The sequence below is a fragment of the Hemicordylus capensis genome, chromosome 1, assembly GCF_027244095.1.
Source record: "Hemicordylus capensis ecotype Gifberg chromosome 1, rHemCap1.1.pri, whole genome shotgun sequence".
In the NCBI taxonomy this organism is placed as follows: Eukaryota; Metazoa; Chordata; class Lepidosauria; order Squamata; family Cordylidae; genus Hemicordylus; species Hemicordylus capensis.
The window spans coordinates 265,089,114-265,104,563 of NC_069657.1; the positions used below are offsets into that span (position 1 = coordinate 265,089,114).

A 15,450-nucleotide genomic window follows, 5' to 3' on the forward strand; every position below is an offset into this window, starting at 1 on the left:
AAATTAGTCAGTGGCTTAAGAATGGTGATACACCTCCAAATGTGCATTGAAAGCAGTGAACAGCATCCATATGTCGATATACATCAGATGTACCGCAGACTGCCTTTGAATTTAGGATGCACATTAAGATGCGTATTTTGATGTGTATCTGATTTATGCCAGCAGCAGTTCCTAAAAGCAGAGATGTCTAAGACACTCTATGGAGTTTTTGTGGATTTCCAAAGAACATGGGACAGAAAAGTGGAAAACCCCATGGAATGAGGGGCCAGTTTCACACACTCCTACTCCTTGCTCAGCTGACATCCACCTCCTGTTTCTTCCTTAGTTCCCTTGTGATTCCTCATGAGACCATGGAAGTGTGTCTTTTGCCAAGCAGCTGGGCCAGTGTTCACCTCATATTGTCCTCTGTGGCAATTAGGCAATCAGTTTGTACTATACCTCTCTTGGTTTCATAGCTCTCCTCCAGCATGTTCCCTGAGAACTAGCTAATGTCAGGTATGGTGTCACAAAGGCATTAAACCTAGTCATTATCTGGCTATCTTCCATAACCTTTCTAGAAGGCACAGGCATTTTGGCAGGTTTGTAACGATGTCATCTAAAGTCCTTTCAAGCTGGAAGATAATGTCACTGGGCTGTGTAGTACAGCCAGAGGCCACATTCACGTGGAATGTGGAACCGGAGTTTAAGGGGCAGAGGTTGTCTCATCATGATGACTGGATGTGTGCAACTCTGGTTCCACGAGGTGATCCACCAGAGGTTTGGATTTTGAAACTCTAATCTGAGCTCTCAGGTTGTAGTGAGTTTTGTCACCCCAAACTGAGCTTCTATGCAGCCTGCATGTCATCCAAATTAAGAACCACAGGCTGTGTTCACTATGACCGGAGTTGAGGGAGGAAGCTCCTCCCTCCCTCTGGCTGTGATTGGCTGTGCAGGCTGTCCTTCATGCCAGAAGGAAGTTGGCACAACCAGTTCTCCCTCCTCTCTGCAGTCTCGCTGACTACAAAGAGGGTGCTCTCCATGACATCCAAATCTGGACAGGATAGCGGGGTGGGGAGTGGTTCTGCATTACATGCAAATGTGGCCAGAGTGCCATCGAAACAGTGGGCAGGAAGTGGAGTTGTGCTTAGTCAGAGAGAGGCTATACTTTCCCACATCATATCTTGTTCTCTCTCTTTGGGAAGCACAGATTGAGGAGTCTGCATGCTTTCAATCAAAATGTGAAATACTGAAATATGTACTTTCTAGTACAAAAGTAAAAATTCTGAGTAGGAATTACTGTTTGGTTGATGCTATTAGGTAACTCATTAACATTATTATTTGACTTCATAAATATCAGATCTGAGCTTAATGGTTTATTTTTTATTTTGGATATGTGTGTATGTACAACTTTTCAACAACAAAAAGTTCAAAGTGTTCTACATAGTAGAAAAATGAAAAACATTGTTTCCTGTCCCAAAGGGGCTCACAACCTACACACACACAAATACCAGTCAGCCACTGAAGTTGCCGTGCTGAAATACACAAGGACAGTTGCTCTCTCCTTGCTAAACATAAGAGAACCACTACCTGAAAGCTTCATCAAAGGGAAGTGAATGTTCACATTTGACTCACTACTATATAAGTTATTTTGGGCTTAATAGAACATAAGTCTATTCACTAATGAAAACAATGGAAATATCAAAGTTGAGAAAACCACCATGTCACACAGCATTGGATGACAGCTGAATTCTTTGTTCACATTGTGATATGCATTATTGTGAATGCACCTAAAACAGCTTCATAACTAACATTTGTTGTGCCATGTAAGTCAGTTGCTTTTTGTCATGGGTACTAAAAGGTGGGCCGGTTCTAGCAGCATGCTCCTCAAGGCTGCTAATTCTTACACAATCTCAATACCTGGTTGGTGGTGGTTGGGGGTAGGGTAGTAGGGGGTCTCCAAAAATAATAACAACAGGTGCTGGTTGGGAACAGGTAATGGGTTAAAACAATAGTGATACCATATAGAAGACCAGTTCTGAACCTCAGGGGCTTCTAGACAAGTCATTCTTGTCATCAGACTTTCCAGTCACCTGCAAGGTACCTGGGGGAAAAATTAGGGGAGCACAGTGCATATTGTTCCTTTTGTTAGAAGTGCCAAGTTTGGTAGGGATGAATTTGCCATCTGTTCCACTTGCTATGAAAATCGGGTCAACTGTAAACTTTGTTTTTATATGTTGCCACTTTCCATCAGCACTAACAGAAGTCAGAAGGGAATGTTTTTTGTGTTATTTTTTAGACTACTCTTTCGCAATGAATTGTTCACTTTTGCTCACATTTTTCACTGATGTTTGCTGTCAACTGTTTCTGCAGGATCTGGGTTTGCTATTATAATTTCAACCAGCTGCACCTTACATGCCCACAACTAAAGTACTTCTAGATACTACTGAGAAGAAACACCCATACATGTAAGCATTGGAATTGGCAAAAGTGTTGATCGTACAGGTATTTCTTTTTTCCATTTCAGATATACATCACTGAGCAAACATTTTAACTTGTATGAAGTGGATATGTACAATTATAAATATCACATTTGCACAGATGCCAATGGACCAAGAGTAATAAAAGGTGTATTTAATGCTTTATATAGGAAGTTTTATGTGCTTCACATGTAAAGCATTCTGGGGTTGAGGAATGTCTGGAAACCAAAATGTTCTGAAACCTTAGTGCCTTAAACACCATGCCGTGGTGTTTAATCCTGGATTATGGTTATGTAGTGGGAAGAGGGAAGGACCTTTAGATAATGTACTGAAAAGGAGGACAAGCTAATACATGACACTTAGCAACAAATTCCAGATCTTGCCACAACCACAGCAACTCCTAAAATCACTAAAAAATGTGTTTGTTGCCCCAGTTGTAAAAGGCACCCCACCTTCTCCTATAGGATATATATTTAATATTCCTTTAGGTGAGGTTCATCATGCAGGAGATGTTTAAGAAAGGGACCTGCTTGCAAGGAAAAACTAGTGGCTAGAGTGCTGGAGACTGGGGAGACCTGAGTTCAAATCCCCATTCAGCCATGAAACTAGCTGGGTGACTCTGGGCCAGTCACTTCTCTCTCAGCCTAACCTACTTCACAGGGCTGTTGTGAAAGAGAAACTCAAGTATGTAGTACACCGCTCTGGGCTCCGTGGAGGAAGAGTGGGATATAAATGTAATAATAATAATAATAATAATAATAATAATAATAATTAATTAATGGCATCAAAAGAAGCAGGAAAAATAGAGGCAGAATATGCTTTCTTATTACATTCAACTTTGTCCCTCTGCTTCTGATATGTACTTCATGGTAGCTGTCTGGTAACATATGGCCCAATTCATCTGTCCTTCAATATTTATAGTAAATTAAACTCTCCTCCTATACCTCAAACTGGATTAAATATTTCAGGAGGTAGGCTTATTTAGAGAAATTTCTTCCTAAGTTTTATTATGTTAGTGAACACAAAAATCTTATTCAAGATTTGAGGGCATGCTTGAGTTATAGAGCATCCTGAAGAGGCTAAGTCCCATTTCCTTTAAGGGCAGGTGTAATTTCCTTTCATCCAAATGGACTAACAGGTTCCCATATGCCTTTTCTTCCTTCAAGCACGTCTTAACCCACACATGTTTGATGATATACTGTATGTTAGTCCCTCTTCCCATTTACTGGAGATTGTCTGAAATGCTGTATGTGGAAATCGAAGGGCATTAAGGTGAGAGTTGCGAGGACATATTAACACAACCCTTTGCTTCCATTCAAGTTATTTGAAAGGCAAGGTATCATTTTTCTCTTGGGTATAATATGTTCCAGTGGACAAGGAAATAGATATGTTCAAAAGTGTGATTGCCTATGTTTATCCAAAGTTCCAAAACCATAAAAAATGAATTTGCTTCTCACAAACATTGCATTGCTCAAATATTTCTCAAAGAATTCAGCCAAGGCAATATATGTCACTTTACTGAACTAGTCCTTTTTAATCCTGCCTTTGAAATGGTTGCATGTTTTGTGTCAAAATAATTGAAAGCGACTAGATTAGTGTGCAAGTCAGAAATTATCAAATGAACAAAACATGCAAATAACCATTTTGAATGATGAAACCTGCAACAAATTACTGCAATACAGTTAAGGGAAAGTGGGATGGGGGTGGGGGGTGGGAGTGGTGGAATCGAGACAAAGAAGTGAAAAAGTTCTAATTTACAAGAACATGGAACTGCCAGCTCCAGGCAGCTTCAAATAGAGATGATCGGCGGGGGCGGAATGACAGTTTTTATTAAACCAAATATTTCTAGTTTTCTTCTCTATTTTTTTTTAAATAGAAGGTTTTTTTGTTTGGGGTCGTCCCACCCCCCGCCCCACCAATAGCCAAATTAATGAATACGTTTTAAAGCTGGGAAGAAATATTAGAAAATGCTGCTGAAAACAAAAAGAAAAAAGAAAAATGAAAAGAAAAGGGGGTAAAAAAGCCCAGAAGCTCTCCTGTCATCTCCCCCAATTAGGCCCTGCTGACAGGCTCATGTTCTCCTCAGGCCTACCTCCTTCTGCCCCAGCCTGCTCAGGTCTGGGTCACACACAATCCACATCCACTTGCTGGCTGCATTCGCACATAATGCAAAACTGGAGGTTGATGGACCCTTGGCTAATATGTGAAACCATGAATCCCATCGCAGATGTTCATCCAACTGCAATTCTGCAGGCTCTGGTTTCAGGGCTGGGTGCTCCCTCCCTCCTCCTTAGCCGCCAAAGCTTTATCTCCGGCAGCTGTGTGCCGCTGGCCAGGGGTGTAGCTAGAGGGGGGGGCATGTTCATCCCTCTCTCTGGCAGCCCCCCCCCCCGAATGAGGGAGATAATGAAGAAAATAGGGAGAGATGGAGCTGGAGGGACCTCAGGAGCTAGGGGCCCGTGTTCTTTGAACCTTTTGGCTCAATTATAGCTATGCCCCTGCCGCTGGCATCACCAAACTGAGGGCAGGGCATCAGCACAGTTAAGCAAGTTAAATCAGTCAAACAGGTTGAAAGATCAGGCTAAAACCACATTTAAAATTACATATTTTTTTTTAAAGTTTCAAATTAAAAGTTATTAACAAAAAGCTAAACTCTGAGAACTGTAAGATGGATGTAAGTAATCAAATGAATAAATAATGTTTACTTTGACTAGCCTCTTAAACGTGAGATACATATTATAAGATTTGCTCTTTTCAGGATTCATAGAGAGAAATGCCTTGTTATACGGAATGGGCTTCTTTGTCCTATAGGGCACTACTGCTATGCAATGGTGAGCATTTGCAAAATGTATTATGTCGTTTAAGAAAACCAGAGGCTAAGTGCTGCAAAAGAGATCAGAGATTCCCTCAGATGGAATGTAGGTTTTAAGGAGTCCAGGAGTAAAACTATGGCCGGCACACACTCTTTCATTCATTGGCTGAATGTATGATCAATACAATGGCTCTATAGCCATTTGAGACGTCCTGGGAAAATGAGTTATTTCTTCCTGCAACATACTTTGCCCTGTTAGTATTTCAGTAAATTGCATTAGTAGAAGAAAAGACCCAGAGGTATTAAATCGGAAGTTTTCCAGTGTGTTCTGGTAAACTTCGAGCAGGGATACATGTTAGTCAGCAAATTATTGGGTTACTAAATTGGAATTCCATATACCCTGGCACTGAGTCTTAGCTTTGCATTGATTTTTTTTTTTAATGCAGGGATGTGTTTTTGTTTTTGTTTTTGTAAAAATAATTGTGAATCAATCAGATGACAAACGTCTTATCAGAATGAGATTAAAGGCAATTAAAGGCACCAAGGAAAGAGACAGGGTGGTGGAGCTAATGGCATAAAAGCAAGGAAATGAGAGGTAGCACTTTCTCTTGTAGAGAAAAAGAGAAGCACTGGAAGGAGATTAGTTCATGACTTCTTGTGCACACACTGAGAAAGATAAGTTTGCTTTCAGTTGCCTCTGACACAGCGGCATAAGCCCTTCCTACTCATCACTTACCCACTTTCTTCCTATGTCACTTATTGAACTGTGCACAAAGCTAATGGCAGGGGGTGGGGAGGTGACATTGAAGTTTATTCTCATGGCATTGTAGCTAGGGATGTGTGAATCGATTCGGATGCAAATCGATTTGTACCCGAATCTAGCTGATTCAGGTGATTCAGAAACAAAACGAATCACCCCTGTGGTCCATTGGCTAGATTAGGGTACAAATCGAATCACGGCTGATTCGATTCGAATCGATTTGGGTTTCGGATCTGTCCTATTAATTTCCCCAGATTCCCAGCTTTCATTTTTTTAAAAAAGCTAAGCTCTAGCCCTTATAGAGGTGGAGTTATGGAGCAAAATGTGTGGTCACTATTTTTTAAGTGTTCGGATTCTTTGGTGTATAATAACTTTCACTCAGTGAATCCTTATGAGGATTCATTACACACCTTCATTTCTTCTATTCATTTAGACTGTCTTTTAGGCAGTGCCAATTGTCAACTGCCATGTGCCAACTACACCCCACTCCCACCCACAAGGCAGTGAGGTACTACTCAGTTTAAGTTAAGTGCCTAATGGGTGGAGGCTACCACCCAAATTGCAGCCGAATTGGACAAAGGGCTGATTTTTGGTGAATTGTTGAAGGTTTAGTGTCTTTGAGGCAGATTTGGGGCATAAAGTGGGATCTGGGGTGGAAGAGTGTGGTGAGGTGGTAGTGCCTAATGGGTGGAGGCTACCACCCAAATTATTATTATTATTATTATTATTATTATTATTATTATTATTATTATTTCTTGGTTACACAGTCGGACAGGTGTTATTGACTGGTTTGTTTTATCCAGACATTGAGTCCTTCCCAAGGACCTGGGATGGCTGAATTTTATTGTCAATTGTTATAGATATCGTCGCAGAATATAGTCTGTTTCCAGTAAAGCTGCTTTTTGTAATTGGCTGATGGTGATTTCTGTGGCCCCTATGGTGTTGTTGTTGTTGTTACATTTATATCCCACTCTTCCTCCACGGAGCCCAGAGCGGTGTACTACATACTTGAGTTTCCCTTTCACAACAACCCTGTGAAGTAGGTTAGGCTGAGAGAGAAGTAACTGGCCCAGAGTCACCCAGCTAGTTTCATGGCTGAATGGGGATTTGAACTTGGGTCTCCCTGGTCCTAGTCCAGCACTCTAACCACTACACCACACTGGCTTTCTAATTGCAGAGGGATTGGGCAAAGGGCTAGTTTTTGGTGAATAGTTGAAGGTTTAGTGTCTTTGAGGAAGATTTGGGGCATAAAATGGGATCTGGGGTGGAAGAGTGTGGTGAGGTGGTAGTACCTAATGGGTGGAGGCTACCACCCAAATTGCAGAGGGATTGGGCAAAGGCTGGTTTTTGGTGAATAGTTGAAGTTTACTCATCTTTAAGGTTTTTCCCTATAAGGTATAATGGAGGTTTCAGCAGCCCCATAAGTGCACTTGGAGGGCGCTGGGGTGGCCCAGAGTGAGTGGTGGCGTAGTGCTCATAGGGTGCCAGCCACTCCCATGGGGTTGCTAACCCATGGGGTATAGGGTTCCGTTGTTTCTGAGGTGGTCTGAGTGTAGATTCTATGGTAGCAAATGAGAGTGGGTTCATGGTTTGTATTGAAAATCTCATTTGCTACCAGAGACTACTCTCAGAACACCTCAGAAACAACAGAACCCTTAACCCCATGGGCTAGAAACCCATGGGGGTGGCTGGCACCCTCTGTTCAGTACACCACCACTCACTCTGGGCCACCCCAGCACCTCCCCCCCCGTTATGGGGCTGCTGAAACCTACATGATTTCCTATGGAAAACTTCAACCACCAAAAACCAGCCCTTTGCCCAATCCCTCTGCAATTTGGGTGGTAGCCTCTACCCATTAGGCACTTAACTTAAACTGAGTAGTACCTCACTGCCTTGTGGGTGGGAGTGGGGTGTAGTTGGCACATGGCAGTTGACAATTGGCACTGCCTAAAAGACAGTCTAAATGAATAGAAGAAATGAAGGTGTGTAATGAATCCTCATAAGGATTCACTGAGTGAAAGTTATTATACACCAAAGAATCCGAACACTTAAAAAATAGTGACCACACATTTTGCTCCATAACTCCACTTCTATAAGGGCTAGAGCTTAGCTTTTTTTTAAAAATGAAAGCTGGGAATCTGGGGAAATTAACAGGACAGATCCAAAATCCGAATCGATTTGATTCGGCTCAGCCGCAATTCGGATCTGAATCGAATTTAGGGTGATTCGGATGGGTCAGATTCGGATCCAAATCGAATCAGGGCTATTTCGATTCGGTTACAAATCGAAACACAGAAAATCCAAATTGCACACCCCTAATTGTAGCAACCTGCCCTGGCAGCATAACATGCTAACCACGAAGCCAATCAGGCAAGATTCCCAGAGTGTGTTGCCTCAGCATATACTTTGTAACTGTAGATGACCCAGAAGGAACTTAATAAGAAAGCTCCTGATCTTGAATCAAGATAGACGATTGTCTTAATCAGAGAAATAATGTGTGATTTGGAGAAAAGAGCACAGGGAAATCACATTTCTGAAAGCAAGTGTTAGTCTTAGAGCACTCTCCTGTGCTTTGCCCAAACGGGGCTTACTTCAGCTGTCTGTACCCCTTATTAGATATAAATCAGATGCTGTTTCATAGCCCTTGCCAGATGCTGCATTTGGGATGCAATTCTAAATGTTTTGACTTGTGAGTAAAGCACTATTCAGACATTGAGGCCTTTCACACAAGCATCTGGGGGACGTTGGGGTGGGGGAAAGAGTTTCTACCCTGGTACCAGAGGTGGATTTATCCACAAACCTTGGGGACCAGGTCTGTGGCCTCCTGCGGGGCCTATGAATGATCAGGGGGCTTCCCCATAGCCCCACTGCCCCACCCGCACCCGCCCAGCCCACACCTGCCCAGGTGCTGCCCCACTGTCATGTACCAATATTTGCCATCTTCACAGCCGGGGGATGTGGGGTGAGTGGCAAGCAGGGCAGGCCTCCCCCTCCCCACATGGCAGCGGCCTGTCCGGTGGGCACGCCAGCACCATGTGAATATGGAGTGTCACATGCCATGATGTCACTGGCACATGCCGTTCCATATTCACACTGTGCAGTCATGCCCATTGGACAGGCTGCCAATGCAGTGGGGAGGCCTGCTCTGCTGACCACTCACCCCCCACCCCAGCGGTGAAGATGGCAAATATTGGCATGGGGCATTGGTGCAGCAGGGAGGCTCTGGGGAGCCCCCATATCATTTGGAGCCCCCATTTCTGGGGGCAGGAGCAGTGGCGGGCGGCAGCAGGTAGTTATTTTTTTAAAAAACTAAGAGAGGCCTCGTGGTGGGGGCAGTGCAGCGGGGTGGGGCTCCGAAGCCCTTCAGGTCTATTGGACCTAGGTGTGCCCCTGCCTGGTACTGACAGACAAGCATATGTTCGGCTCTGCAAGTCCAGCGCACACACGCAGCGATGACCTCTGTTTTGGAATGTGGGAGCTGGGGTCCTCCAAGGATTGAAAGAGCTATCCCAGGATGCATTGTGCTGACTGGAGGTCACCATTATAGCATCAGCCGCCCTCTGATTGGTCATGAGGGGGCAGAAGGCAAGCCCAGCCCTATTCCAGCTATTTTGAGGAAAGGAGCTATGCAAAACAGCACACAGGGGTGCCTCCCCCCCCCCCCGGACTCCTGGGCAGAAGTCCTGTCACCCACGCCCCCTGGCCCCCATAGAATTCCCTCAAAAATGTCCTGGCGGCCGGGGGTGGCTGCACTGCCACTCGCCACCAGGCAGTTGAGGCAAATGCTCAACCGTGCTGATGGCGGGCTGTGGCCAGCCCACGCCCCACTCACAGCCCACCTGATCTCCTCACACACTGTGCAGCTGCGGCCCAGAGGCTGAGAGGGCTGACTTGTAGCCAGCCCCTGGCAGCCGCCTGTCAGAACCCTGGTGGTTCTCTCCTTGCACTGAGTTGGCTGCATTTTCTATCCAGCCTCAGCCGCAGCCTGCAGGGGGAGCTCAGCAGTGCTTCTGGAGGGAGAAGGAAACAAGGCCCCTTAGCGCCACAAGTGAGCGACTGAGTGAGTAGGCAGGAGGCTGGGGCTGAGCCATTCATTATACATGAGCCCAGATACCTAGTTAAATAGTTGAAGGGAGTTTAGACCCGTCTTGGCACTTGGCGGCCCCTTTCTGATTGTCGCTACTGCTGTGGCCCACGAAAACACGAGGGAGGCCGGCGCGTAACAACGATCGGGCAAGGGGAGACAGTTGTCTGGGGGCCCTACTGCCTGGAGGGGCCCCCCAGAGGCACCTCACGTGACTCCCCATTGCCCCCTGCCCAGCCCCAAGGCCCCTCAGCCACTTGCCCTCTTCGCTGTCTCTCCTGCTTGTTCTCCTGGCCGGCAATTGAAGCAGCAGGCAAGCTGCCAAGAGCTCCTTTTCTCCCGCCTCTCAGCTGATTGGCGGGTGGGCGGGGCTTCCACGGAGGCCTCGTGTAGGCCTCTGTGAAGCCTGAACTCCAGTAGGGCCCAAGCCAGCCAGGAAGGAGGAGGCAGCCAGAGTGGCCACCACTGTTCTCTGCAGCAGAAGACCCCTTGCTGCCCTGCTGAACCCAGCATTTGCCAGGTAGAGTGTGAACTCCTTTTTGTGGTTACCTCCCCCCGCCCGGATATATAGGGATCTGCTTGCCATAGGGCTTTCGATATGGGGGGGGAGGGACTGAGAAGTCTCTGAATATTTATTTTTAAACAGCTTAGAAAATTTGCTGGCTTAAAAAAAACTATCTAAAAAGTCCTATAAGTGGCTTGTTTCATGGCAGAAAATTACAAAAACTTCTGGAAGAAACAGTATTATATTTATTTTATTCATTCATTCATTCATTCATTTATAAATGCACTTATGTTCAAGTTGTTTTGCAACCCAGAAGGTCTGAGTGAGAACTGTGAAGCATGTGTGGTGCTTTTATTTTATTTTTCTTATATGTGAACTGCTCCCCAATAACTTGCAGGGACCTCAGGGTAAATCTGGCCAACAAGTGAATGCAGCACCACTATTCCAGAGGAGGTGTGTGTTAAAGGGCTTTAAAAGCCTTGTGTGAAAAACCTCCTGGAATCGAACTTGACTGAATTTGTTCAGAATTCTGAGAAAACAAACATAGGCTCACCCTGCATGGTTGAAAGTCTCCTTTGCTAATCTGCAGCAAGGGGTCCATTTTAATCATTCATTTTTCTAGTGTGTTCTAGGCATTAAAAGTAAAACAAATGTATAGTACTCAATGTATATCACTATATATTGTGACGTGTGCGTGTGTGTATTCAGTGAAATGTATTTCCAGGCAGCATACTTATTTTGGAATATCAGACTTAAATCCTTGGGGGCCTGGGGTATGCGGAGGCCCTGGACTTTGGGGGGGGGGCATTTTAAAATCTTGTCTCTGGGCCCATTCCAACCTTGCTACGCCCCTGGAGGGAGGAACAGAGAGCATCGCTGGCAAACAGACAGTAATTGGAGAGGGAGAGCGTTTTCCTCCATCCAGCGGTGGGGAGGAAGGGGTTTCTTTGGTGACAAGGGAGGACTGATTGCCAGGCAAGTGGTGAAGGTGGGAATGGGCTGGACGAAGAGCTGGATTCTCTCCCCCCCCACACACACACACTTGCTTTTGCTGTGGCTAGTTCTCACTCCCAGGCTCCAAACAGAGGGGAGAGTGGCTGTACTGTCCACACACAATTTGTTTCTTCAGGCCAGAGAGTGTCTGATTCAGAATTTCTTCTAAAAACATTCCCCTCCAGATATTTCAACCTTCAGCTAATTTAAGCTTCAACCATTTCCGGGGCATATTATGGTGTGAAAAGTAATGTATTCAGCTAATTTAAGTGGCAGGATTATCCATGCAAAATGTGGTATCTGTAGGTCAGGGGAAAATATACAGAGTTTCTTCTAAAAATAGCACACACACCCCACAAAAAAAAAAAGTTCCAACCTTTCCCTAAGCATATTGTGGCATGAGCTAATTTAAGTGACAGGATTTAATCTGTGTTTGTCACTGCTGTTTAAATATTGGCAGAATACATGGTGGTAAATGGCACTGTTTTCACAAAAACTTGGGGATTGCAATATATATGGTGCCCGTGGTTTACTATAATGGTATCATACAATGATATAGTGGTATGAGATGATATAAGTTTTATCTTGCAGCGCTGTGTGTGTGTGTGCGGGGGAGGGAGAGGGGGCAAATGGCCTAGGTGCATCTTTAGCCGCACATGTACACAAAGCAGCCCCTGTAGCTGCTGCTCTGCATTACCAACATGGCAGTTGGCTGCTGGGAGCTGCTGCAAAAGGGAAATGCCCACATTTTCCTTTCAAAGAAAATCCCCCCGCCTCTCTGCAGTCTCATTGACTGAAGAGAGACCTCTTTCCCCAACGACCGAATGCGGATGGGAGAGCGGGGGGAGGGGGGTGCCAAACCGTGGGTCCATTGGACCCGCAGTTCCGTGCTACATCTGAACCAGACCTATATATGTACACACAGATTGCATATATGTTGAACATAACATGAGGATATGGCTCCTATCTCATTGTCATCAGTATATGTAGATTTAAGACATCTTGGTCAGTCTCGGTCTTCTACGTAGGCCGGATGCATAGCACTTGTAAGTTCTGTACTAAGTCATGGAAAAGTTGAAATTATTTTGTGGCTGGACTCTTGAACCCAAATCTTAAATGTTGTTATTGGCAACTTTTAACAGCAGCTTCCATAACAGCACCTCTTTGAAGTTCTAATTTATTTATGGCTATGATACATCATGTCTGTCTAGTTATTCCAGTCATGCTCATGAGCTTTGTCTAGCCAGTCAAAGAGCTGAGAGAATGTGTCTGACTCTGTCCTTCCTGATCTAGGTATAGTTCTCTATATTTATGTAAAATTTCCAGCAGTTTTCATGCAAGCCCTTTCCTCATTTAATTGTTTACTGGTAGGAATTCTATAGATTTTGATCAGGGTTGCAAGATTTAGCTGACTTACTGGTTAATTACTTAAAATTATTTTGATTGATTGAATGGGCACCCCCAATTAATCATGCACAGATTTTCTGTAAAATAACCGCTTTCCAAAATGACAGGTGGCCAGCATCATCATAGAAGAGGGACAGAGCCTTTTCTCTCTCACAAGGAAGGGAGAGCCACTTCGAAGGTGGCATCTGTTGGGATGTGTGAGCAGACATTTGCTAAAGCAAAGAGAATACTTCTTCACACAACACATTCTTAATTTATGGAATTTGTTGCCACTGCAAATTCCATTCAGTGTGGGATGAATAACCACTCACTTTGATGGCCACTCGCTTTGGTGGTATGGTATAATGCAGTGATGGCCACTCTCCTTGATAGCCTTAAAAGGGAATTAGACACATGCCTGAAGGCTAGATAGGTCAATGACTACTGGCCACAGCAGCTAAATAGCCATGTTCAGAAGTATCAAGTGTTTTGAGGAAAGCACAGAGAACAAAGAGCTAATGTGGTTCTGGTAGTGGTACTGCAGTGGCTATAAGAATATTGTGGTTTCTAGGAAGGTGCCATTACTAAGGGTGTGTGGCTATAGGTTGGATAAGTTGTCGTGAGTTGTGACAGTATTCAGCAGCTAAGAATGACAACTGAGGCAGTTAGGAACATAGGAACATAGGAAGTTGCCATATACTGAGCTGGGTCTCACGATTGGTGAGACCCGGTTTAGGAAGCACAGTGGGGAGAGTGGGCTAAGCCTGCTCTTCCTGCAGACGATCCGGGTGGGAGCCCTGGGCAGCCGGATCAGCCACCCACACGATTGCTGGCTCCGTGATGGAGCCAGTGGGGGCTGGCGGGGGAGCAGGGCCCGATTGGCCCCCGCAAGCTCCAGCATGCCTTGCATGAGTGCGCAGGGCATGCTGGCGAGACCCCCGGAGCCGGGAGGCGGCTTTTCACCTCCCCTCCAGGAGTCTCCTCATGAGCAACCACGGCGCGGAGCCACGCTGTGGCTACTCACAATTTTTAAAACCAGGTTTGCGGAGCGCTTGCTCAGCAAACCTGGTTTTAGGGCAGGGGTAGTTAGGCGGGTTACCCACCTAGGAACCACCGGGCTCACAGTCGAGCCCGGTGGTTCACACGATGGGGCAAAATCGGGCTAACCTCTGCTAGCCCAATTTTGCCCCAACATGTGAATAGCCTCACTGAGACAGACCCTTGGTCCATCTAGCTCAGTATTGTCTTCACAGACTGGCAGTGGCTTCTCCAAGGTTGCAGGCAGGAGTCTCTCTCAGCCCTCTCTTGGAGGTGCCAGGGAGGCAGATGCAGTGGAAGAGATTTGAGTTGTGAGAGGACAGGAGAAATTGTTAGCTAAGAGGCAAGTCCGGAAGAGGAAAAGGAAAGGCTGGGAAGATTAAAAGGAAAAAAGAACTGATGTCAGGCCAAAGTAAGAATGAGGAAGAAAAGGAAAACAGTCTTTTAAAACCTTCCAAGCAACTTCCAGAGGGTGAGACATAGTTACCTCAGAGGGTAAGCCTGAGCTTGCTTCAAGATTATACAGTTACATACTGTAAAAAGTAGCTATGTCACGAGGAGCCTGTTTTAACAGACAAGCCTGCAGCTGAGTTAGGAAAACTCCAGAAGGGCAAACTCAGAGTTTAACATTGAAAATGGGAAGACACTGGTTGACATACTGTGCAGTGTTACATGTGCATTTCAACATAACATCTGCACAGTTACACAAGTGTGCTCTTGCACAAGCAAAAATAATGAGCAAATGGAGTTCTGCGACACATGGAAATAATGGCCACACTGTTATGTGCACTTGTTCAGGAATGCACTTGTCCAACTGCACAAACATTAAGAACACAAGAAACCTAAGAACAGCCCTGCTGGATCAGGCCCAAGGTCTATCTAGTCCAGCATCCTTTTTCATTCAGTGGCCCACCAGATGTCTCTGAGATGCCCACAAGCAAGAGGTGAGGACATGCCCTCTCTCTTAGCAATAGCACTTACATTTATATACCGCTCTATAGCTGGAAGCTCTCTAAGCGGTTTACAATGATTTAGCATATTGCCCCCAACATTCTGGGTACTCATTTTACCGACCTGGGAAGGATGGAAGGCTGAGTCAACCTTGAGCCCCTGGTCAGGATCAAACTTGTAACCTTCTGGTTACAGGGTGGCAGTTTTACCACTGCGCCACCAGGGGCTCTTGCTGTTGATCCCCTGCAACTGGTATTTAGAGGCAACTTGCCTCTAAGGCTGGAGGTGGACGATAGCCACCAGACTAGTAGCCATTGATAGACCTGTACTCCATGAATTTGTCTAAGCCCCTTTTAAAGCCATCACCACATCCCATGTCAGAGAATTCCATAGATTCATTGCATTGCATTGCATTGAATTCCATAGATTCATACATTACATTTCAACATGCATGTCACATTGTAC

The 15,450-nt window shown here is 45.2% G+C and overlaps 1 long non-coding RNA gene across 1 annotated transcript in view; it reads left to right on the forward strand.

Moving 5' to 3' along the window:
* Nucleotides 1-15,450, forward strand: part of LOC128337253 (uncharacterized) — a 58,176-nt gene that overhangs the window by 17,347 nt on the left and 25,379 nt on the right. The window contains exon 3 of the long non-coding RNA XR_008312220.1: nucleotides 2,350-2,444. This is a non-coding gene — a long non-coding RNA (uncharacterized LOC128337253). The remainder of the gene's footprint in view (nucleotides 1-2,349; nucleotides 2,445-15,450) is intronic.